Raw genomic sequence first — 26,244 nt, forward strand, 5'->3', positions numbered from 1 at the left:
CAACAGGGAAGTTTTTCTTTTCTGAATTTGTATATTTTTGTTAATGTCCTTTTCTCTCTCCCCGTTGTTCTTTTGTCTCTTCTGGGTTCTGCTCGTTTCTTGCTTTGGGAGGGGGAGTCTGGTTTAGGGAATGGAAGGTTAATCCCTGTTCCATTCCGTTTTCTTGACTTTTAGGCTGTGGAGTTGCCAATGCATGGGGATTCAGGTGCAGAGGTCTCCCTGCTGTGTGGTGTTTGGGGGTCTTCAGAGTGTAGGAGAAGGGTCTGGAAAGAATCAGGGGAGACTCTCAAGTGAAAGTCCATCAAAGCAATTCTTAAAATGCCAAAAAGCAGTTAACCTACAGTTGACCTGGAGGGGCCTTGAAATGCCCGGAGTTTCAGGGGTTAATCTATTTCGTCTTTCTCTTCATTTTTCTGGCATTATTACTGGGTTGGGTCTGGGCTTTGGTAGATGTGCTTCTAAAGACAGGAAGAAGACAAAATATGCAAAGAAGGTGTGCTGGGCCTTATGTAAGGAGCAGGGAGGGAAGATGTGACTTTCCCTTACTGTGGCCTGCCAGTGAACAGGGCCACCCTGCTAGCATGGTACACACTTTGTTAAATGAATCTCTTTTCAACCAAACCCTGTAGCTGCCTGTGAAGCCCCACTCTCAAGGCTATCATGGATTGGGTGATTTCTTGGTACTAGACATGAAACATGGGTGTACGTGTGTCTAAATGTGTTTGTGTATGTGTGCATGCCCCCATATCTGTGTGTGTGTGTGTGTGTGTGTGTGTGTGTGTACACCCACGCACACAGGCATGTGTTTATGGAACAGAAAGACCTTAAGTAATCAAGAATTTGCCTGGCTCCAGAGAGAGGATCTCTGAGCCAGTCACCACTGGCTGCAGAGCTAGGAGCCTAAAGTCCAGACCGCAGTGTGGGCAGTAGCAACCCTTCTGTGATTTGAGTCATGGCATCTAACTCCACCACAGACTAGGAGTCAACAATGCTTTCCCAGGTAGCCAAGAACTGCTCTGCCTGTAGGAGGTTTGCAGGGTCCAGAGTGTACTCCCGGTGGGAGGGCTGCAGCCTCCCAGCAGCTGGTTGGCCTTTACTGGCATCATCACTCCAGAGTTCCATGCAGAGTTGTCATTACTGATGGAAAACAAATTCTATGCAATTTCTGACTGTAAACTTAGAAAATTAGAGAGGGACAGCTGCTTCCACCTCCACCAACACCGCCACCACCTTGAGTTGAGCTGACCTCATCTTGTTTCTGCTCTGAATGTACTTAAATAAAGATGTTTTTGGAGATGATGAACCAAGCTCCCTGGTTTTGCCTTTTGGGTATGTCAGCATCCTCCCTGTGCTGGAACAACTCATTAGAGCTGCTGTCCTGGGGCCAAGTGGTACCCTGATTATTCTTGATCCTGCAGGCAACTCCAGTTTGGTTTTAAACTGACCTCTTCTTGCTGGTGAATTTGAATCCCTGTTCTTTTCTCTCTTTAACTGTGCAATGGCACTAAGCTGTGTGGGACACTGGAGTATTTTTTTTAAACCATGCCTTGTGTAGAAATGCGGATTTGGTGGGAAGGGCACATGAAGGCTGACTGTCAGCAGACCCCAATGGTGCCACACTGCTCCAACCTACAGCTCTGTCCCACAATTCTGACTCCATGGTTCTTCCTGTCTGGTCACACCTCAGGTAGGAATGATTTAAAACAAACAACTCATTTTTATTAACAGGCTATGTTGATCAATAGCAAACTTTTTTTTAATGAATTAGTGAAATAAATGTCCCGATACATAATTTATTATGTCTGTTTCCCTCGCTGTGTGGAATGAAGATGAGACTAACAGCTCTAGGCAGCTTCCCTTAGTCACTGAGACCATCGCTGTATCTCCCTCCAGCTGTTTCGTGAATGTGCAACCAGATTGTTCTGGTCCTTGGTCTGTCTCTCTTGATCCATTGGTCGTTGGCTTTCTTTTCCATTCTGTATTTTCTATCTGACTCTGTGTACTATATAAAGCAGTTTTTTCTTGTCTGTTTATCTTTATTCTACTGGAATATTTACAATAAAACAAAAACAAACCCTAAAATGTTAGTGATGGGTGAGAGCTGTTCAGGTTTAGAAAGTGTGATCACTGTGTCTACTATGCAGGTATGACTCTAAAAAGTAAATAGAACCAGGAACCCACTACGTGTCTTCCCCTCCACCTGCCCCTCTTTCTGTTTCCCTTTCCTTCCCTCTCTCTTTCTCTCTCTTCCAGCTCCCTTCTCCCTGCCCTTCTCTCCCTTCCCCCCTCTCTCCTCTCCCTCTCTCCACTCTTTGTTCAAATCCCAGAAAAGTCTTGGTGACTTTTTTCAGTTCTCACTTCTGGGAGTCTGAGCCAACTCCCCCTCCACGCACACACTCCTCAAAACGGACACACATGTTAATGGAGTTCAGGTTTGTGGGGTTTCTTGTCTTCCTGAATGCACTCTCACAAAATAGTCATCTATTGATACCTGGGGTAACTCTAGTCAGATACATCACCCCAGATTCCACTGGGAGCTTGAAGATTACATCAATTAAAATATAATACTTTGCTTTATTTCTTTTAATTGCTCTGCAGGGCCCCAACTGTCACAAGATCTCTGCCTCAGAACCCAGGTGGGGTGTAAGATGAGTACGTAGATGGTGGAAAATCTTTTGGTTTCTTCTAATCCAGTGCTCATATGAGAATATTCCCTGGGAACTTGCCAAGCAGTCCTCTTATTGGTTAGGTGAGACTGAAACATCACGATAACCAATCCACCTGGGACCGCTCCATGAAAGTTTATTAGTTTTGGATTCCAAGGAGTTTAATTTTCTTTTGGAATCCAAGGGGGACTTCCCAGTGGTGTGAAGGGCCAGAATGGGGCTAGAACACTACAGACATGCCAGACTGGTGACTGGAGTGAAGCTTGAGAGAACAGTTTGTGGCCCTCCCACCAGCCTGGTGTTCACAGCAAGGCGAAGTAGTCTGGGAATGATAAGAGCGTTCTGATTCCTGGCTGGGTGTCAGCTCTCTCAGGCTGTGACAATGCAATGCGGGGAGAGCATACACAGAAGGACTCCTTTCACAAAGATGTGGCTTAATGCTGCTGCTTCCTATGGACCTGCTCAAGAGAAAAACAGAATTTCAATTGGCTTTGAGCTTTGAATAATTCTCCTGCCTTTTTGGAAAGGGTGACTTTTTTTCCCTACAGGCTGGTCCCACCCTGGCCCAAACTGAAAGTGTCTGCAGGGGCTGGCACCCTGGTGATCCCCTGGTGTACCTCAAAGATTGGGGAAAAAAATCAAAACGTGAAAGTGTGGCTTCCAGAGGAAGGGGGAACCCTCCAAATACTAGAACTGAGTGGTCAGCAACCTTGACGTAAACTTAAAACAACCAGGCAAGATATCCAGACACTGTTGTTAGATCAGGACTGGTCACATTTCATTTGAATTTCCAATTCTGGAGGATGAGTAAGAAAATTCAGGGATCACTGTGGATCAAACAGTAGAGTTTGTGCTAAGATAGGGGAGAAGGAAGTCTGTGAAGGTGGCAAAGTGGAAAGCAACCTCTGAGCAGAAATGGCAGGAAAGCCCCAAGGAAAGGTATAAGAAAACTGAACAGCCAATATGACCACAAGCATGTACATGTAAATGTTTCCCCAGGTTAGGCTGATGGAGGCAAGGGAGGGAATCAGTGCATGGTGGCTGATAGAGAGTCAGGGGACAGATCCCATTTTCAAGTTGAACTGTGTCTATACTATAGAGAGTAGAGGTCAGCATGAAGCTCCTTCTAGAAAAGCAGCTAAAGAATCCTGCCTACCTTCAGTGTTTCTCACACCTAATCTAGCTTTCTGTCTTGGCTATGTCAGGGAAGTGTGAAGGGAAGGGAGCTGGAAAGATCTCAGCACAGTGATACCTTTTCCCTGATTGGCAAGTGACTTTGTTCTTAGTTCCCCACACCACTTAATTTTTTAAAAATTCACTTTTATTTTATGTGTATGAGTGTTTTGCTAGTATGTAAGTGCACCATGCATGCAATACCTGAGGAGGCCAGAAGAGGGCATTGGATTCCCTTGAACATGAGTTTGGATAGTTGTTAGCCGCCTTGTGGACTCTGGGAACCAAACCCAGGTTCTCTACACGAGCAGCCAATGCTCTTAACCACTGAGCCATCTCTCCAGCTCCACTTTAGATTCTGTGAATAATAAACAAAAGCAAAGATCAGCGCTGTGTCTAAGAGGGCAAAACTTAACCTGTAAGAATGGAGAGGGCTGGGGAGGTGGCTCAGTTGGTAAAGTGCTTGCCTTGTGAGTATGAAGACTTCAGTTCAAGCCCAGAACCCACATTAAAAAGGCAGGGCATGGTGGCGTAAGCTTGTAATACCAGCACAGGGGAAGTGGAGATAGGTGGATCTCTGTAACCAACTGACCAGCCAAATTAGCCTACTTGGTGAGTTTCAGGCCAGGAAGAAAACCTACTAGAAAAAAAAGTGGATGGCTCTTGAAGAATACCTCCTGTGGTTGTCCTCTTCCCTCCACACACACACACACCCACACACACACACACACACACACACACACACACACACACACACACTCACACACAAACACAAACACAAACATACACAAGAGTGGAACAACACGACATAGCAAAGTGCTGGAATCTATGCCTTGGCACTTAAGTCATGTGGAAACTTAGAAGGGCTCCATGTTCTAGGTGGTTAAGATAACTAAAGAAGACTTGGGGGATGAGACAGGTGTGTTCTTGGGTCGCTGAGCTGTTTCCATGTCTAAGAAAATGAGGCTTTGCTTCATCTTTCTTAGAGGGGCATATGGTTAATTCAGGTTGATGAGTTCGGCCCTCCTCTGATGAAAGACCGTCTGCTGTTGCTATGGTTCTTTTCTCTCTTTCCACCCACAGTGTTCCTTTTGGAGAATTCTGACTTGCCTCTCTCATTCTGGTTTTCTTTCAGTCAACGTTATTTAGAAAGCCTCATCACGATCTCCCTCCTGGGCTTCTGTACTTTGTATTAGTGGCATTAGCTGCACAGACAAACAGCAGCACCCTACAGAATGAAGAAAGGCTAGCTGAAATAAGCAGTGACTGTCCAAAGTGGATTAGGAGCCATTTTATGGAAAGGATCAGTTTCAAAATCAAGGGAAAGGGGGTAAGAATTCAGAACTGAAGATGTGGAGCCATATGAAATTAATACAGAGCAAAATCCCCAAATTTCTGGTGTACAGGAACATCAGATAGAACTGCCTTCCTTTCAACCCATTAAGCCATCCTGTTATCCACAGCACAAGGAATCTGCCTCGAAAGTTATTCTACTTGGATTGTTCTGATTAGATTCTTAGTGGCTTTTCCATTAAAAGTAATAGAATGGAGCTTCCATTTCTGCATCATCTGTAATCCTAGAGCACCAAGTGGGCTAGAAAAGCATTTTGAATTATTGAAACTTGGTCAAATGTCATGGTCAAAGGACAGAAGTCACAGGCAGGTAAACAGCTCAGGCCAGCATTACCAAGAGACTGTGTGTCACCAGCTCTTGTGTGACAGACAGGACTTTCCAACTAGCTTAAAGAGGATCAGATAAAAATAGTCCTGCATGGAGACGATTTTTTTTTCTTTGCTGATTTTGTTCTCTTTTATATAAGCAAAACTGGTGTATGTGTCTGTGTCTGTGTATATGTGCATGTACACTATATATTTGTGTGTTGTGTATGTAAGAGCTTAGCACACACATGAATGTTCTGTCAGTGTAGGGATGGGGAAGTGTGGGATGGGGGGATACTGGGTATGGTATGTGTAACAGTTTAGCACAGACAGAAAGTTTCCTCTGTATGTATATGTGTGTGTGTGTGTGCATGTTAAGTGTGATGTGTGTAGTAATTTATTGCAGGCATAAAGATTTTTGTGTGTCTGTGTGGTGTGAGTGAATAGGAAGGGTATGTGTAAGTGTGTGTGTGTGTGTGTGTGTGTGTGTGTGTGTGTGTATGATATGTTTGGTGTATATATACAACGGCAGTTTAACAAACACATGCAGGTTCTTGTCCGTGCATGTATGGTGTGGTGTGGTGAGGTATGAGTGTGGTATAGTGGATAGCTGTTTAGCACAGATGTGTAGGTTCTTGTCAGTGGGTATGTATATGTGAGGGGTGTGACTATGCAGAGTGTATGTAGGTGTGTGGTGCATGTATGCATATGTGGATGGTGTGAGCATGTAACGTGTGTGGTGTGTGTGTAGACAGAGTGAGAGTATGTGGTATGTAGGTGGTGTGTATGAAGGTGTGTCCTGTGACTGTGGAACAGCTTAGCAAAGATAATGTAGGCTCTTGCCAGTGTGGGGGTGTGATGTAAATGTGTGTGGTAGAGTTGGGGGTGGTATTTGTGTGGGGGTGTGGAATGAGTGTATGCAACAGTGTACCACAGACATGCTGGTTCCCATAGTACCCCTTGTGTGTCTCAAAGAATTAAAGACACACCCTTACCACTTGGGCCTTTATCCAGAGCTTCTTGGTAACATGGCTGGGCTAGACTTCCAGCTTTCAGTGAAAGTTCTCACTGAATAGCCTTTGGTGTAATTTATGTCTAAGCCCGATGTACATGCAGATCCATGCAGCTAGAGGCGTTTTGCCCATTCCCATTTGAGTGACACCATGCCTGAGCTGACTTCTTTTTTTAAATATATTTTTTAAACATTTTTATTCATTATTTTATATGTATGAGTGTATTGCCTGCATGTGTGTGAGTGCACCCATATTGAGCAATGCCGTGGAGGTCAGAAGAGGGCTTGGGATTCCCCTGGAACTGGAATTAAGGACGGTTTGTAGCCACCATGTAGGTGCTGGGAATTGAACCTGGGTTCTCTGCAAGAGCAGTCAGTGCTCTTAACCGCTGAGCTATCTTTCCAGCCCCCTGAGCTGACTTCTTAAAACCTTAGTCCTACCACCCCCACCAGCTGTAGCTCAAATTCATCCATGAGCAAGCTGTCCTGCAGAGATGGGGCCTGAGAATGTGCTGTGGTGGTGTGACTGAACCCAGCCAGTGAGGGCAGGAGCAGGGTACTGACCTTCCTTTCCACCTCAGACTCCTGCGTAGCTTTGCCTGTCTCAGGCAGAAAACCATTTTCAAACCAGTCAGGCAATGGACTTGTTGATGATTAAGTGTTCAGATTAGCCTAGAAGATATAGAATTCAGAAACAATGTTTTAATTCAGGGAATGGATCTTTTGTTTTATGTAATAAAACAGCAGGTTTGCTGAGGCTGCTACTGTTTGCAGAGAATTCAAGGTTCCCCTTGACCTTTCAGCCTTTTGGCACCTTTCCCACTTCCCTTTCACCCGACACCACAGTCAGACTACCCCAGGATCCATCCGTCTTTATCTTTGATCCCAAACTGTTCCTTCTGCCTCTGCTCCGGCAGATCTCCCCACCTAGTGGGAGTCCTTTATACATTGCCAAAGCTCCCCATATTTAAGACCCAGCTTAAAACCACCCCCTTATGAAATCTTCATTGATTCCCCAGCCCAAGGGAGAACACAGCCCTCTTTCCTGACCACTCTCAGCCTCTCTACGGCTCTTCTGTCTATGACTTGTTCTTCCCCTTCCTCCTACCTACCCCAGAAGACCTTTAAAGTGCAGAGGAAGTGCCTTGTTCGCCTTTCATTTTTTTGCAGTGCATAGGATGCCTGGCACTTCATTGGTTCCTGTGAATGAATGCATGAATGAATGAGGCAAATCCAACAGAGAGCGAATACACATAAAAATGCTACAAGGGTGAAGCTGAGTGGCAGAGATATGCTAATGCACCCTTGATTCATAGCACCCATGCAAAGAACAGCTTAATAATTTATAGCAAGCAAAAATGTGACTTCATTCATTTTCCTGGGCATGAGCTCAGTGGAAAGAGCAAGGTAATAATACCTGTAGGTTGCTAGGGGATCCACCGAGGTTAGGAGGGTTTGTTTTCTCCCGCTGCCTTCAGGTCTTCCATACAGGCTACTAGAATCCAGCCTCCCAACCCTCAAGCCGCTCTGAGAAAATCAGTCAGCCTTCTCCCTGCTCTCCTCATTATCGCCCCCAAATGATTTCCCAAATAAAATAACCAAAACTTGGTTCATGGGATAGTCAGTTCAATGCAAATCCATCAAGGTGGCATTTGTTCAGAAATGTGGTCTTCTTTACCAAAACAGTCTAAACCAACCTCGGGTGCTTCTGGACCTGCCAGGAAAAGACTTACTTCCCCCTGGTGGTTTGCTTTAAAGTGTAAAAACATCATGATGGTTTGAAGGGCAACAAATTATAGTCCTAGCATTTTGAGTGATTCTGTAAGGGGAAGTCTGGCCAGTTTTGACAAGTTTAGAAAAATGCTGCTATTTTCTTAAGTGCTAGTGTTTAGATGGAAGAAAGGAGAGGAAAGGGGGAAAGAACCAGCATCTCCCTGACATCTTCTGCATGCCAAACACATTTGTTCATTTACTCCTCACAGTAGCATCTCTCATCTTCCACCCTATGAGTTAAATCTTATTATATCCAGGAGGGAAAACAAAAGCTTCTAGAAACAAAACATCACATTCAGAGTTCCACAGCTGGGGAAAGACCAGGTTCCAACTCCAAGTCAAGGGCAAAGTTCTTGCTCTGTATCACAGGAGCTTCTCCCCTGGTATCCCGTCACCTGATCTCACCTGGAGGGATTGCTTTAAACAGAACAAAAGCTTGGCAAGGTTGTACATTTGCCTGATTTTTCACTAGCTAGGACTTCAGCTTTTTGTTGGTGACACAGGTAAATAACATTGATTCTATAACCTTGTTCATCCCTTATATTTTTTATGCGTTTTCAAAGCGTCTTGCCTCTATAATGCTACAAATGTATATCAATTAAAAGATGAAATTTTATTAGAAGAATTTTATAGGCTCTCCAACAATGTTTTTCTAATTATTAATGACAATGAGGGTTTGTGATTTCAGAGTAGCTGTATCAACTCAACCAAGACAGTTACTTACTTGAGATAGAATCCAGTGGCTCTAATTTTTTCTAGAATAAGAAAGTTATTTGAAGAAAATAATCAATAGCCTGTGTGGATTTGAAGTTTGCCATCTTACTTAGCTATCTGGAAAGCTCACCAGTAGTCAATTGCTTTACTTCCTCCCCATTAGGACCATACCCAAGCCATTCTGACTTAAAATATAACTCAACAATTTGAAATAATAAACTTTTATAAAATGCTATGTTTATCCTGTCAGGGACAGAAGGATACTTGTGGGTATAACCCAGGGGTGGGTATAATCCAGGGTCACATGGAAAAGGCAGAAGACTTTATCTGGTATAGTTGCTAGAATCCATAGTCCATTTTGTTCAGAGACAGAATGCAAAAGGAAGAACACTGGAAGAGAGCAAAGAGTCCCCTTGTCACTGAAAGTATGTGAGTCAATGTAATCAGAAACAGATTAAAGATATCAAAGATAGTTCTTATATTTTGTTGGAAGCTAGGTACTATGTGATGATGATTATATAAGAGAATTATGATAGTCATTAACAGCTATCAGGCTGGAGAGATAGCTCAGTTAGTAAAGTGCTTTCCTAATAAGCATGAAGACCTGAGTTAGATCCTCAGAACCCATGTAAAAAAAGCTAGGCATGGTAGACACATGTGTAATCCAAGTGGAGACAGATGAATTTCTAGGGCTTACAGGCCAGCTAGACTATCCTCCTAGATGATTTCCAGGTCAGAGAGAGACCTTGTCCCCAAAAAACAAGGTAGACAGTGCCTGAGGGATGATCCCTGAAGTTGTCCTCTGGCTTAAACCCAGCACTCAAAAGGCATTAGGCAGGACAGAGTTCTAAGTCTGGGCTACATAGCAAGACTCTGTCTCAAATTATCAAACCAAACAAAGTCATTACTATTTTTCATAAAATATCTTTTTAGTCCAAATTTGAGATCCTATTAATTATGAGACATGATTTAGAAGATATAAAAGCACCTATTTGTGTACAAACTAGAATGTAAGGGACAAAAAATATTGAAAGCAAAATTCATTATTATTGAATTAATATGAAGCACATAGTCACAAAATTATAGATTAATAACAAAAGATAGAACTATGAAAGGTATAGCAGAGGTTATGTTATCAACTAATAAACTAGATTAAATAAGTATCATGTATTTCCCTCAGGTGTCTTCTATGGACACATTTCTGTTCTGGAAACTGAAAAGATACAGAAAGCAAGGCAGTTAACATCTAAGAAACACACTTACTGTACCACCCATTTAATCCTGAATCTTAATTTGCTTTTGTGAAAGTTTTGTTACAGTACCAGTTTAAGACCTATGTTAAGTTGTTTTTAACAGTCAGTAATGTAATACACATATACAATAGGGAAAAAATGGAAAATTCAAAAAGCAGAAGGAAAAAACCTCCCATATGTCAGTATCCAAAGACTTTTGTCACTCAGAATTGGTCCTCTGGTCATTTTTGTGTGTTCTCTAGGCAGCCTGTCCTTACTGTATGTAGCCAAGCTGTGATCTAACTTTCTGTACATGTACATCACCCTTACCCAACCAGATTGCCCATGAGTAGAAGAAATCAGAGAACACACTTCTCTGCAGCCTTAGAACACTGAGAAATAAGACTTGCCCAGTGTTCTGAGTGTGGCGGTACTGGAATAAGAAATGAATGAATTGCCAGTTCCATCATCAATCAATAAAAGAGTGAACACAAAACATATTAAAGTAAGCTTCTCACTCCTGGGCTATTGACAGTCTGCTATAAAGGTCAAACCCAAGAAAAGGCATAAGTGACTTGGAAAAAATAGTGTATGGTGAGGAAAAGTAGCTTAGGACATAGCTGAAGGGTTTACCTGAAGAATGTGAGGTTATTTTTCTCTACCTATTCAGTAAGCCCCCAGTAGAATGGGTTGGTCTATGCAATCCAGTTCCCATTCTTCTGTCCGGTGCCAGGCGGTCTCCCATGAATGGTCTCAGAGGACGCACTATATTCTATACAAGCAAAAGAAACCAGGGCGCCCCTCTTCATGAGGAGACCTACCTAGCTAGAATTTCCTCTCAGCTCTGGGACAAGAGGGAATTCGAGGCTTCGTAGCCAAGCTGTGTATATCTTTCTCCAGTGGTAAACTTACTAAAAGGGGCTTTAAAACTTTTTATGGCTCTTTCTCTTAAATGAAGGCTGCTCTGGTGGAAGTGCTGAAATAGTACTCTCTAATGCCCAGTTATCTGATAATTAAGGTCTCAGGGCCCCCATTATACAACTTGTGTTGAAGCTGGGTCACTTGCCTTGGCTCTGACAGGCAACACGTGAGGGGCACACAGGGGAGCTCGGCACTTCTCAGATGGCCTGCATTCAATTCATAGTTCATAGCTAATCAATAGGGGCATAGTAATCAGGGGGCTGTAAGCAGGCCTGGATTTGAAGGATTTTCAAGTAATCAGATTGGAGAATCACCCTGGGTGTAAAGCGACATATAATATCTAGCCACATTTGGCACACTCCAGCAAAGGTAGTAGCAGCTTGTCTGACGGACTGTCCACCCCCTTTAACAGCTCTTTTAGTTCCAGACAAAATGAAATTTCCTTTCTTAGTAGTCATTAAAACCCCAATTTTACTTCTCATTATTAAACCATGAAGTTGGCCAAAACATTTAAATTAAGCCAAATGAAGAGATTTATGAGCAAATTGGAGTCTGGGTGAAAAATTCAAGCCTAATCTCCAAAGATTAGGAAGCACACAATACTGAATTATTGAAGAAATTTTTTAAAAAAATCAAATCTCAGAGCTAACCGGGAGAAATGTTCTTTCTTATTTTTCCCAAAGAACCAGCTCTTTAAAATTGAGTTTTTAGTTGATAATTTCATGCTTGGTAATACTCACATGATTTGAGAAATGTTGGAAGAAGACTTAAATGGTATTTTAGTTTCCATGCAGAACTAGAGGGAAATGTCAAACTGATAGCCCTAAGTGGCTGACAGCCACCTATGGCAAAAGAACACAGTGAAGAGGACAAAAGGGATTATCTCAGATCCTGCTGCCCGAGGGACAGAAGGCCAAGGTTAGAGATTAAACCTGTTTGCTCTTCACCCCCACCCCCACCCTGAACCAGTCCAGCCCAAGGGAAGCCTGTTTGCAGTTTACTGTGTCCATATGTAAGGGAAGGGGTTGAAATGCCTTCAAGTTCCTTATCAGAAGCTGCCAATGGGGTAAATTTGAAATGGTAACTAAGAGATGAAGGCGTTCATAATCAGCTATGGGAGTCCAGACCATTGACAGCATCTTAATTTTAAGGCCAAAGAGGGTAAAGAATATTCATAATTCCAGCTCCAGATCCCAAATCTTCTAGTTATGAGGAGAGACAGTTACATTGAGGGCAAATGAGGATGTCAGTTACTCCTGGGGACTCTCAGAGAAAAATAGGTTGAGCACCAACTTGTCTCTGTCCCCTGATACTATATTGCCCCAGTATACTTGTGGTGGTGCTTAAAAATTGCAGTAGCAGTTATTTCTTTGACTAAAAGAAATAAAATGCTGAGTTAATCACTATAAATCAGTGGTACCTAATAGCAGAGACAAGGTCGGAAACTTGACAAGGGAGAGGTCAACTTTGATGGAGATTCACACAAGGTGAGGTGCTGGGAGACCTGCCCAGGGGGCCCCAACTGGGAGTTATGGAGGCACTGGGAGCTGTGGGAAAGCTGGCCCCAGAGGACAGGGGTTAGAAAAGGTGTGTGTGTTAATTCTTCTTTCAAGTCTTTGTGTTCCAGACATAAACTAGCTGTTTTCTTGTATTTTTTTTCCTATATAATTCAATTAACTGTAAGGCAGTCTCCTTACCTTTGTTATGTAGCTGAAGAATTGGAAGCTTAAAGAATGTGTCCAACATCAAAGACATCTCCAAACTTGAGCTCAAGTTTATCAAGTTTCAAAATCCTTTTTCTGTGCCATCATGCCGCTACCCAGGAAATAAAGGGATTATTCCCAGCCATGTGAGGCAGAGTTTACCCAAACTGCATGAAAAAATAGAATGTAAGAAACCCCAATAAAATCCCTTAATAAAGTCTTAGAAGATTCAAATGATGGTTACTATAGTTTGGGTCTCGAATGTCCCCCAAATGCTTGCTTGGCCCTCAGCTCAGCACTATTAGAGGTGGGACCTTTAAGAGATGAGTCCTGGGCTGGAGAGATGGCTCAGCCATTGAGACTGCTCTTGCAGAGGACCCGGGTTCGATTCCCAGCACCCACATGGAGGCTACGAACCGTCCTTAACTCCAGTTCCAGGGGAATCCAAAGCCCTCTTCTGACCTCCGCAGCATTGCACGACATGGGTGCACTCACATACATGCAGGCAATACACTCATACACATAATAATAATAATAAAAATAATAATAATAATAATAATAAAGATGAGTCCTAGTCTTAGATCGTTGGAGGCATGCCTGCTAGAAGGATAATGGGAAAGCCTCCCTTCCCATCTCTCCTTCCACCTCCAGGTCACCATGAGGTGAATGGCTTTCTCTACTCCACACTCTCACTATGATGTGCTGCCTCACTCACCACAGACCCAAGAGCAGCACGTCCACTCGATCATGAACTTCTGAGATTGTGACCTCAAGCAAATCTTTTGTATTCTTTTTCTGTGTTTATGATGTATGCATGTACATGTGTTCGTGTGTGTAGGTGTATGCACGTGTTTGTGTGGGGCAAAGGTGGACATCAGGTGTCTTCCACTATCACTCCTTGTGATGGTTAATACTGTCAGCTTGAAAGGGTCTGGAATCACATAGGAAACAAATCTCTAGGCACATCTGAAATTTTCTAGATTACACTAATTGAGGTGGGGTAGGCTCCCTAAATGTAGGCAGCACTATCCTGTAGACTAGGGTCCCAGACTGAATGAAAAGGAAAAAGTCAGCCAAGCACAAAAGTCCATTGCTCTCTGCTTCCCGACTGCTGCTCCTGCTGCCTGCTTCTCTGCCACGATGGACCGTATCCCTTCAAACTGCAAATCCAAAGAAACCTTTTATGTTCTTCTTTTAAGTTTCTTCTTAACAGGTATTTTGTCACAGCACTGAGAAAAGTAGTGTACACATTTTCCAACTTAATTTTTGAGTCAAAGTGTCTCACCGAACATGGAGCTCACCTATTTGGTGAGGCCCAGGGATCCTCCTGCCTCCTTTTGCCCAGCACTGGGATCACAGTTGTGCATACCACTGCACCCAGCTTTTTATGTTGGTGGTGAAGATCTTAACTCAGTCCCTCATGCTTATACAGCAAGCACATTATGGAATGAGCCCTCTCCCCTTTCCTCTTCTTAAGTTGATTGATTTCAGAAGTTTGTTGTGGTCACGGAAAGCTGACTGACACAGAGGTAGAATTTCTACATGAGAGTAAGAGGCTGCATACTGTAACTAGATCTCTGCCCCTTTAAGATGCATCATCATCTTGGAATCCTGGCACAAATCATAGCTGCCACCATCTTTGTTTCTGGGGTCACTTGTACTCTTTCACAAATCAGACTCAAGTGGACTTAAGACAAGTTTCTTCATTTCCCATAGCAGAGCTGCCACAAGGTCAAAATGGTGAGAAATTAACTAACAGGCTCAGAGGTAACAAAGGGAAAACCGACACAGATTAAAATGTAATTAATGAGATGTGATTGTTCTCAAGGGCATGGTTCATCCGCGCAGAGCCCCTTTCAGCACCTCCCTGCCTCTCTTCCAGTTGCATCTACATGCAGATTCTAAATCTTGAGCCACGCCCCACCACAAGTGACTGGAAACATCTTAAAGGCCATCTCTGCTCATTGTCTAAAGCCAGCCTTTCAATTTTCTCCATGCAGATGGGGGCCAGTCTTGACATTTGTTTTGGATTAGCCCCAAATTTATAATCTAATCTTAATATAGAGGTGTGAGCAGCACCAGAAAAGGAGGGAGAACCTTTTGACAATTTGTCAAAATACAGATACCAGTCATTCTATTTTTTTTTTAAGTATGAGAGATCCAAGTGCTGGTCCTAAGTAGCTGATGTCCTTCACTGCTTTCATAGGACCTCATCAAACATGTTCTTCCTGCCCACTAGCCATCCCTTTAAGAACAACAGCTGTTTCACAAAGCTGCCAAGCCAACTTTTTCACAAACTTGAAGATATTCTAAACAACAATGAATAAACATTTCATACCCACACCCATTTCATACCCAATAAATAATTTTGATAATAGCAAGAACTGATAAGAAAGTGGGGTGCAGGGGCTGGAGAGATGGCTCAGCAGTTAAGAACACTGGTTGTTCTTGCAGAAGACCCAGGTTCAAATCCCAGCACCCACATGGCATCTAACAACTGTCCGTAACTTCAGTTCCAGGGGCATCCAACAGCCTCTTCTGTCCTCGCCTCTTCTGTCCTCCGCGGGCATTGCACGACATGGGTGCACTTACCTACACACAGGCAATACACGCATACACATAAAATAAAAATAATAAAATATTTTTTAATTAAAAAAAAGAATGTGGGATGCAGGCCACTTGGATTTATCCACTGTAATGGAATGTAAACTGGAGACTAATCTAATAATCTATACCAAAGGCCACAATGAGTGAACCTTCAATTGCTTGCCTTAGAAAAACACCAGAAAACTTGGGAATGTTCACAAATAAACATGGACAGGAATGTTCACTGCAGACTTTTGTAACAGCAAAGCAAACAGTCAAAACCACAACAAAATACCCTGGAAACTATTTACAGGCACACCAATGACATTTGCTTTGGGGGCAGGGGATGCTGGCAATTGAACCTAGGGCTTCCCCCATGCTAAGCAAGTACTCTACTACTGCTAAGCTGTATTCTCAGCCCTAAAGGGATGCCAATAAAGAAATGGATACTTTTTATGTGAGAGAAACAGAGAGACACAGAGAGACAGAGAGACAGACAGAGAGAGACTCTCATGTAGTCCAAGTTGGCCTCAAACTTGATACCTAGTTGAGGTCAGAAGAGGGTGTCGGATTCCCCTGGAACTGGAGTTAAGGATGGTTCATAGCTGCCATGTGGGTGCTGGGACTTGAACCTGGGTCCTCTGCAAGAGCAGTCAATGCTCTTAACTGCTGAGCCATCTCTCCAGCCCCAGGAATGGATTTTTAAAGCTATGATTTAAACAATGCTATGCAATAACTCACAGGGAAAAGATGATGAATCAATGCTGCATATTTCCATATGGATAAGACTGAATGAAAAATTCAGCATCCCTATGCTGTGAACTAAGGTGTCATTCAAGTGTTCTTAATTATATGGACAAACCTTAGTTAGCTATTTTCAGAGGCCGAAATATTGGTCTTATGTCAGCAAAGAGGCTCTTCCTAAGGGATCTCATGGTTTGGGTTCATCTGTAATAAACTGGATGCTTATACCAGGGCTGATATAGAGTTGGTGTGGTAAGCTACAATAGATATTCGTAAGAGAACAAAACCCCAAAGCATAAAAGGAGCCGACCGAATCCTGTTTAAAGGAATGCAGATAAGTGGTTTTTAATGAGAATGTGTTAGTTTACAGAAATCTGGACTAGACTCTTCAGGAACTCAGATTACCAAGAGCATAAAAGGATTGAGATGTGTTTGGCTTTTTCCTCAACTGGAGTATTAACTCTATTCAAACTTCAACAGACTGATTTGTTTTTCCAAATGATTTTTAGTCCTATGTGGCATTTGGAAGGAAGTAATACAAAATAGAAAGTGACTGCAAGAAGCCAGGGGGGAAACCTGCTGTAATTAAATTGTAGCAATGCCAAGACACATGGTACAGAGGAAAGTCAGAACTGAGTCCCGGCTTACCACTTACAAACTGCTGCTACTTTGAACAATTCATTTAATGGTTCTAATCTCCTATTTATTTCCCTCACCACCTTCTCCCTTCCCTTCCACTCTTCCCTTCCACTCTTCCCTTCCCTTCCCTTCCCTTCCCTTCCCTTCCCTTCCCTTGCTGCTATTGTTAGTGGTGGGTGAGGGGGAGAGAGACACAGCTCTACTTGATCATCATCACTAGCCTGGGGAATTTCCCCTAGACTTTTAGGGGCAACTGAGGCCAAACCAGGATTTTTGGCTTTGATGCTGAAGTTTCAGGACTATCCCCATGGTGAGGGAGAATTGGAAGTTTTAATAGAGATGGGGTGGGGTTTTTTAAAAGATTTATTTATTTATTTTTATTTTATATGTGTGTTTTGCCTGCATGTGTGTAAATGCACTAGTATGTGCAATGCCCACGGAGGCCAAAAAAGACATCAGACCTCCTGGAATTGGAGTTAGGAATGGTTGTTAGCTGCTGTGTGTGTGCTAGGACTCAAACCTGGGTCCTCTGGGAGAGCAACCAGTACTTTATCCTCTGAGCCAGCTCTCCAGCCCTAGAGATGTTTTAATGTAGGCTTAAGTACAAGGGTTAAAAAAAAAGAGAGAGAAGTGGAAAGGAAGGAAAGGAGGGAGGGAGGGAGGGAGGAAGGAAGGAAGGGAGGGAGGAAGGAAGGAAGGAGGGAAGGAAGGAAGGAAGGAAGGGGGAAGGAAGGAAGGTAGGAAGGAAGGAAGGGAGGGAGGAAGGAAGGAAGGAGGGAAGGAAGGAAGGAAGGGGGAAGGAAGGAAGGTAAGAAGGAAGGGGGGAAGGAAGGAAGGAAGGAAGGAAGGGGGAAAGAAGGAAGGAAGGAAGGGAAAGGGAAGGAGGGAAGGAAGGAAGGGAAAGGGAAGGAGGGAAGGAAGGAAAGAACGAGGAAGGAAGGAAAGAAGGAAGGAGGAAGGAAGGAAGGAGGGAGGAAGGAAGGAGGGAGGGAGGAAGGAAGGAAGGGAGGGAGGAAGGAGGAAGGAAGGAAGGAGGAAGGAAGGGAGGAAGGAAGGAGGAAGGAAGGAAGGGGGAAGGGGAGAAGGAAGGGGGGAAGGAAGGAAGGAAGGAAGGGAAAGGGAAGGAGGGAAGGAAGGAAGGAAGGAAAGAAAGAGGAAGGAAAGAAAGAAGGAAGGAGGAAGGAAGGAAGGAAGGAGGGAGGAAGGAAGGAGGGAGGGAGGAGGAAGGAGGGAGGGAAGAGGGAGGGAGGGAGGGAGGGAGGGAGGAAGGAAGGAGGAAGGAAGGAGGAAGGAAAGAAGGAAGAAGGAAGGAAGGAAGGAGGAAGGAAGGAAGGAGAGGGAGGAAGGAAGGAACGAAGGGAGGAAGGAAGGAGGAAGGAAGGAAGGAAGGAAGGAAGGAGGAAGGAAAGAAGGAAGGAAGAAGGAGGGAAGGAAGGAGGAAGGAAGGAAGAAGGAAGGAAGGAAGGGAAGAGAAAAGGGAGGGAAGGAGGAGGGAGGGAGGAAGGAAGGAGGAAGGAAGGAAGGAAGGAAGGAAGGAAGGAAGGAAGGAAGGAAGGAAGGAAAGGGAGGAAGGAAGGAACGAAGGGAGGAAGGAAGGAGGAAGGAAGGAAAGAAGAAGTCATATGCTAGAGTATATGCTTCCCAAGGGAGAGTGAGGGACGTAAGATGTACTTAAGTGTGGTACAGCTTTCCCAAGAGAGAGAAGCAGAGAAGCAATTCACTGTGTTAGCATTACCCATATACGCCCTTTCAGGGACTGTCAAGTTACAACTCAAAAGGTTTCTAGGAAACCTGTTTTCATGCTGTCTCTCTTTTGATAAGAGAGATAGATGAGGTGGCTCCAGAGATGCCTGGGATGGGATTGTAATCTGATAAAATAAATCCAGGAGTCTCTAGGCTTGCACACAGAGTTTGGTATATGTCTTTTCCTTGTAAATGGGGTCTCTGGTGAGATTCCTAGAAAATTGAGGGTTCATGGCTGGGATGCTACATTTTTTGCTCTTAATTCTGGCAAAGGCTTCAACCAGATTCCAGAGTGAGGGGCTTCCTTCCCCCTTCTTGCCTCCCCAGGATTTTCCCTGACTTTCTATCTCACCTCTCTTTTAGCCACATCTCTCTTCTGATATTTATGGTGCCAATGGAAGAGGAAACAAATACTTTTCAAGATGACCAAAAGCCACGTGTACCTAGTGGCAAAATGTAACTCAGATGATAAATAGCCAGATTATTTGATTCATGTAATAGTTTCTGGCTTCAACTGACTTGTTTGTACTTTACTGATTAACAAAGAGCTATGCTAGACCAGACCCCTGCAGGATTTTCTTTTTTTTTTTTTTTTTTTTTTTTTTTGAGACAGGTTTGGTGAGATGTTGCTGAGACAGAGCCTTCTGAAACTCACTGGCTCCCTTATAAAGAAAAATTTTGAGGAAGAGGCTCACTGTATAAAACCATGTGCATTGTCCTCTAGGGAAAAACCCTGATCTGATTCTGATGACAAAAATAACCAAACATCCCTTGAGCAATTGGTTTTATCCTATAGATTCTGTAAAAGGATAAAGTTCTGTTCCTTTTTTGATGTCTAGAAAGCTGTTTGAGATCCACCTATAAAATGCTTACAACATCCCTAGGGGTGTGTTTAAACCCTTGTTCTGGAATCATCTATGTTCTACCCCTCGCTTGTTTCCTTCTCCTTCCATCCAACTTGAAGACAGAAAAACACATATCTGTAGATACTGATACCTATATCTACAACCCAGTGCTCTATGCTAATCTTTCAAAATTATGCAAATTATGCTGTCACTCTAAAATAATAAAGAATGGGGCTAGATTAATAAAGAGTAGACAGTGCAAAGTTTTGTTTCTTTCATGGAAACTTCACATACACATATTTAAATGCATTTCTTTAAAAGGCAGTTAAGTTGTTAACTCTAATCTAGATCCAAAATAAGCATTTTTCTCCCAGCACATCATTTATAACATCGTTGTACCTCAGGAACTGAGGTTTGAGATGCTGCTTGAGACATTCTGGGGAAGGCTGGAAAACAACTTGCTAAAAGAAAAACAGTGCAGGCAAGCAATTTTCTTCCCCATTTTCCTGGTGGAATGCTCTCTGGGATGAAGAAGCACTGTTTATGTGTAAGCAAAAATCTCTTCAGTGCTCCGAAAGACTGAAGCAATGCCAGTCTGAGCTGCTGGCAGCAGCTCTTGGCCGATAATTTATGGGGTAGAAAGCCGAGGACCAGCACTTTTTCAATCATTGTCATCTTTATACATGAAAGGTCACAATTATACTTTTTTTAAAACCTCCCTTTGGCTCTGGTATGTCTGCTTTTTAAAATATATTAAAGCCTACTGTGGGTTAAAAGTACATCTTAACACACTCAAGTCACGTACCTTATCCCTGACTGGGAAGATGGAACATAATTCAGCATTATAACCAAGAAAGAAGTGACAGCCTTAGTTTGGAATCAGTGTGGTGTGGTCCCCCAGTACCCATAAATGATTGGGTCCAGGACCTCCAAGGATTCCAGGACTCAAGTCTCTTATAGAAAATGGTATAATATTTACAGACAACGTATCATAACCTCCAAAGTATTTTAAATCACCTCTAGATTATTTATAACACTAACTACAATATAAATACTATGTAAATAATTGTTACCCTGTATTGTTTATGAAGAAATAAGTCTACTAATGTTCAATACAAACATATTAATTTTATTGTGTGCATGCATGTACACGTACCACAGCAGGCATGTGGAGGTCAAAGGACAACTTGTGAGAGTCAGTTCTTTCTCTCCACCATATAGGTCCTGGAGATAGAACTCAGGTTGTCAGGTTTGGCAGCAAGCACCATTATTCACTAAGGCATCTCGTCAACCCTCTACTTTTTGTTGTTGTTGTTGTTGTTGTTGTGTGCTTTCAATGAATCACTGCACTTATATCACCATGCCCCATCTTTGTCAACTATAAAATGGGATGATAATAAGAGCTTATAGGAATAAGACCTTATAGGGTAACTACAAAAAGTGAGTCAACCTCTCTAAAGCACCTACTACATATCTGAGCACACTAAACTCAAAACATAGCAGTCATTTTTGCTCACTGGGTCAAAAGCATTTTAAGGATGGTTGAGTCACAGACTTTCCAATGAAAACTTATTCTTCACAACCACACATAATAAAGTTCCTTTATACAGCTGGATGTGGTGGCACATGCCTTTAATCCCAGCACTCAGGAGGCAGAGGCAGATGGATCTCTGTAAGTTCAAGACCAACCTGGTCTGCATAGTGAGTTCCAGGATAGCTGAGGCTACAGGGAGACCCTATATCAAAAAAAAAAAAAAGTTCCTTTATACATTTAGAATAAAGAAATTAAGAATTCAGGAAATGAGATAGCTCAAGAGGTAAAAGCGTTTGCTGCCAAGCCTGATGACCTGAGTTCGAGCCTACCTGATGGAAAGAGAGAAAAAAACTCCTGCAAGTTGTTCTCTGATCTCCACATGTGCTCTGTGACATGCACACATGCACAAACACATGCACACGCATGCACACACACAAATAAATATAATAAAACATTTTTTTTCTAAAATAAAAGTTAGTGGGACCAGAAAAAGTGCTCCATGGTTAAGAATGTTTCCTCTTCAGTCATAAGGACTGGAGTTCTGATCCCAGCATTCACATAGCAAGGGGGGATGTCCTATAAATGTTTATAATCCTAAATCTGAGGAGGGTGAGACACAAAGATCTCCAGGGCTTGCTAGCTTCCAGCCTAGCAGAGAAGTCAGGAGCCTCAGGTTCAAGGAGAGATCCTGTCTCAAAGGAGTGGGCAGAGAGTGACAGAAGCGAGCACTGCACATGCACACAGAGGTGTGCACGCCCATACACTCACACAAACATGCAGGAAAATGAATAATTTAAAAGAAAATTAAGAATTACTTTTTTAAAAAAATTATGGTGTCAACAGAATTTTTTTTGAAATGTTATCCGTGGTCAGGCATAGTAGTGCATGTCTGAAATCCCAGCTGTCCAGAACCTGAGGCAGGAAGATCATGAATTCAAGGATAGCCAAGCATACATGATTCTAGGCCAACTGAGCTATGTAATGAGACCCTGCCTCAAAACAACAACAACAAAATAACACATGTGTATTTGGGAATGGCTATGTATTGAAGTATGTTGCACTTGGGGACTTGCAAACCCTTTGGGGATAACTCTCCAGGCCAGAATCTGAGCCTCTAAGAAAACATTGCCTCCCTCCAATCCTCTGTGTTTGTGATATGAACAGCTGTTCAATGTCATGTAATGTCATGTTGGTCAGCTTTCCATCACTGAAACAAAAAACATATAAAGAAAGTTGGGATTTTTTGCCTCAGTTCTAGGGTTTCAGCCCAACAGTCATTCCCATTGCTTTAAGGCTGTGGTGGCGCAGTACATGACAAATGTGTGGGAATGGAAACCTATTCACCCCATGGTTTGGTGAAGAAGAGAGAGGAAGAGACCAGAGTTTCACAATCCTCTTCAAGAGCACACTTCCAATGATCTGAAACTTTCCTCTAGGTCCTACCCCTGAAAGCTTCCCTCACTTTCTGGTAGTATCATGGGGACAAAGCCTTCAACATATGGGCCACTGGAGGGACATTCTAGATCCAAACTATGACACATATTAAACGATATCTATGATAAAGTGTTGCAAGGCCAAACATATTTGGAACATGCTATATGAAATAAAGTTGAACCAACCTTTTTCTTTCACAGAACTTCGTGGTGCATATACAACACAAATGTGTACCATGAATCTCCAATGGGGTAGATGATAGGACTTTTCTAAGACTGTTATTTCTTAGTTTATTTGTTTATTTATTTACTTATTTATTTGAGAGTCTCACTATGTAGCCCTGGTTTGTCTGGAACTGGTTATGTAGAACAGCTGGTCTTGAAATCTCAGAGATATAACTGCCTCTGCCTCCCAAGTGCTGGGATTAAATGTGTGTTACACCACATTCAGCCTTCCCAGATGTTTTGACAAGAGCTGGTGTGTGTATGCATGAGAGTGTGTGTGTGTGTGTGTGTGTGTGTGTGTGTGTGTGTATGTTCTGAAGCAACCAGGGAGACAGAGGCCTGCAAAGACGCCTGTACTGCATCTGCCTTTCAGGCACATCCAGTGCTTTACTCATGCTGTTTCCCACCATACCTCCTGTCCCAGCCTCCCATAGCTGCCCTCCACCACATCTCCCGTCCCAGCCTCCCATAGCTGCCCTCCACCACATCTCCCATCCCAGCCTCCCATAGCTGCCCTCCACCACACCTCCTGTCCCGGGCCTCCCATAGATGCCCTCCACCATACCTCCTGTCCCAGCCTTCCACAGGTACCCTCTTTCTCAGGATGATATGCTTCCTTTAGTAGGCTCTCCAGAGTGGTGCCTCCTTCCCTGACTCTACAAACTCTCCTGTGAAGAAGGTCTCACAAAGTTCTTGTTATAGTTTTGATATGATGTACCACCTGAACACTTATGTGTTCAAGGCTTAGTACCTAGCTTGTGGTGCTATTTGGGGGTGGGAGGTTCTGGAAACTTTAGGAGGTAGAACCCAGCTGAAGGTTGGGTCTTGAGTTATCTTTTCCCTGGTCCCTTTTAGATTCTTTCTGCTTTCTATCTGTCCAGGGAACCTCTTCCATAGCAGCCTTTGCCATGGTGATGTTCTTCTTAAACATATAGGGCCAAGCAACCATGGACTGAGCTCTCTGAAACAGTGAGCCAAAATGAAACTTTTTTCCTATAAGTTGCTTCTACTCATAACAGTGATGAGAGAAGTAACTACTACCAGGTTCAGAAGAGAACCTAGAGGGATGGATCCATGTGCTGTGTGACCATTCCTCCCCACACACCAAAATATAGAGACTCAATAGGACTTAGGCCCCTGGATTCTTATCTGTCCCCAGGTAAACCCTCTACCTAACCCAGAAGCTGAGCAAAGCTTCTCTCAACTCATTTTTAGCATTCTTTAATTCTAGTGTTTTCTTACCCTACTGGCAGCAACACCAAATTCTCATGTCTTAAAACTCCTAGCAACCTGTTTCAGAGTTTCTCAAGTAGGCAAACAGAGCAGCGTGTTTCCTATTTGTTTGTTAAACACGTATTTATAGGGTACATATCCGAGCTGAGCATTTGCAGAGGTAGAGAGCAAGCAGACTTTGGAGGTAGATGGCATGTGGTACATTAAAAAATGAATTTCATGTTACTAGCTTTAGGAATCAAGGTGCAAAGTGATAGTGTTTACTAAAATGAAAAAGACAGATTGGGTGGGGTTGGATGGGGGGACTGGAAGTGCTGTTTGGAGCAAGTTAAATAAAGTCTCTGAACTGTCTGAATGGAAACATCAAACCATCAATTGGGTATGTGAGTCTGGGGGCCTAGACAATTGAGAATTCATGAGTATGAAGATGACATCAATCAAGAGCAATAGATGACATGACCTAAGGAGAAAGTAGAGAAAGAAGAGAGCTAAGAGGCTATAAGAACCGCACACTGAGCAATGCTAACATTTGGAGAAGGACAGAGGGTGAGCTAATCAGGCCAACTAAGATAGAATAGCCAGCATGAAAGAAAACCAGAGGCAGGTGATGCCCCAGAGGCCAGAAAAGGGCAGGGCAAGGTTAGTCAGAGTCCTATCATTGTAATGAATTCCTAAGATAATCAATTGATAAAGACAGAGGTTGACTTTGTCTCTGAGGTTTCAGTGCATGGTCAATTGGCCCTGCTATGTTTAGGTTTGCAGCAAGGCAGCACATCATGGTGGGAACATGAGTTCACTCATCTCATAGATGGAAAGTGGAAAAGAAAGAGGAAGAGTCCAAGGTCTCACCATTCTTTCGGAAGGTGTGTCATAATGACCCAAAGACCTCCCTTAGGCCTCACCTCTTAAAGTTCTACCTCCTTCCAGTAGCACTAAGCTGGAGATAAGCCTGTACACATGGGCCTTTGGTGATGCTCAAGATTCAGACATTGCAAGGGTTAAGTGAAACAAAAGCAAGTGTGAATTCAGAGCAAAAAAAGGAGCAGTATTGAGGCTGGAGAGAGAGCTCAGCAGCTAAAGGCACTGGCTGCTCTTGAAGAGGACCAGGGTTCAATTCCCATGGTGGCTAACAACCCTCCATAACTCCAGTTCCAGGGTATCCAATGCCCTCTTCTGACCTCTGCAAGCATTGCATGACATGGGTGCACTTACATACACGCAGGCAATACACTCGTACACATAAAACAAAATAATAAAAAAACTTTTTTTTTAAAAAAGGAGCAATATCCATTGGTGATCCTTATCCTCACAAGAATGGTTATGTGGAGAGCGGTTCAAAGAGAATGAGAAGTCAGCCAAATGAAGAGAGCATGGTGAGAAGTGGGGATAACATGGGCAGTCATTATTTCAAGGGAGACATGCTGAGAAAGGAGAACAGTAGAGCAGTTAGGGCCAAGAATGGGCAGTCAAGAAGGGAACCAGCAGGGTGAGTTTACTGCGTGATGGGAAAGAGCCGTTGGAGAGGAAGACACTGGGGAAGCATGAAAAGAAGGGGAAAGTTGAAAGGTAGAAGATTTGAATGAATGAGAGAAGAGAGTACACATGGAGCTGCCTTTGCCTGAGTGGAGGGGCCCGGTTTCCACTGTAGCCAGACAAGGACACCAAACAGGAGACTTTAGGGAGGGAGTAGGAAGATAAGTTAGCATTTGCTTTTCCTGATGAAGTCTGAAGTCAGCTCAGCAGAAAGGAAGATAAAGAATCTAGAAATTTAAGGAGAGAAAATTGTTCAGGGAATGTAGGACATTAGAAAAATTCAGTTGATGTGTGTGCTGCCCCAAGTGCCCTTTTGTATTTGGAGATGAACCAAAATATTCCCATCAGCCCTTTTTGTGAGTCTCTCCAGCAGTGGTCAGCTCCCCTGGTGCTGGCACGGTCAGCTCCATCCTGGGGTTTGCTATGCAAGATGGACAAAGGGGAGAGGGCACTGCAGCTGAGGGCATTTTCAAGGGAGGACAGTGGCTGGCACACAGGGGTCAGTAAAGAACTGAGGAACACCGTACACTGCACTTTATATCAACTAAGTTGAAAAGTAAAAATCTTGTGAGTGAAATGAGTGTTTAGACAGAATTCTGTAAATTATTGAGTCCTACCCTACTGTAATCCTAACCTTATTTTTCACATCATGTATATACCAGAGAGAGAGAAGGCTATTCTTCATTTCTGTGAGGACTTTGTCTTAAACATTTTCCTAAGGAATAAGGGTTCTAGTGTGGGTCACATAAAAAATAAGTGATTCAGCTGGGCATGGTGGTGCATGCCTGTAGTCCCAGCACTTGGGAGGCAGAGGCAGGTGGATCTCTGTGAGTTCAAGGCCAGCCTGGTCTACATAGTGAGTTCCAGGACAGCTGG

At 43.2% G+C, this 26,244-nt stretch overlaps 1 long non-coding RNA gene across 4 annotated transcripts; it reads right to left on the reverse strand.

Moving 5' to 3' along the window:
- Nucleotides 1–2,786: 2,786 nt before the first annotated feature.
- LOC115068952 lies at nucleotides 2,787–11,974 on the reverse strand. Of its 4 annotated transcripts, none has more exons than XR_003848289.1 (5): nucleotides 11,891–11,974; nucleotides 9,008–9,038; nucleotides 7,623–7,710; nucleotides 7,075–7,182; nucleotides 2,787–3,124 (listed from the first exon to the last, which is right to left on the reverse strand). It is a non-coding gene; the product is annotated as an uncharacterized LOC115068952 (long non-coding RNA). The 4 variants fall into 4 exon arrangements; XR_003848288.1 differs by lacking the exon at nucleotides 2,787–3,124 and adding an exon at nucleotides 4,163–4,197; XR_003848290.1 differs by lacking the exon at nucleotides 2,787–3,124 and adding an exon at nucleotides 4,993–5,067.
- Nucleotides 11,975–26,244: the final 14,270 nt, after the last annotated feature.

Source organism: Nannospalax galili, unplaced genomic scaffold (assembly GCF_000622305.1).
Source record: "Nannospalax galili isolate Female #2095 unplaced genomic scaffold, S.galili_v1.0 scaffold229, whole genome shotgun sequence".
NCBI classification, from domain to species: domain Eukaryota; kingdom Metazoa; phylum Chordata; class Mammalia; order Rodentia; family Spalacidae; genus Nannospalax; species Nannospalax galili.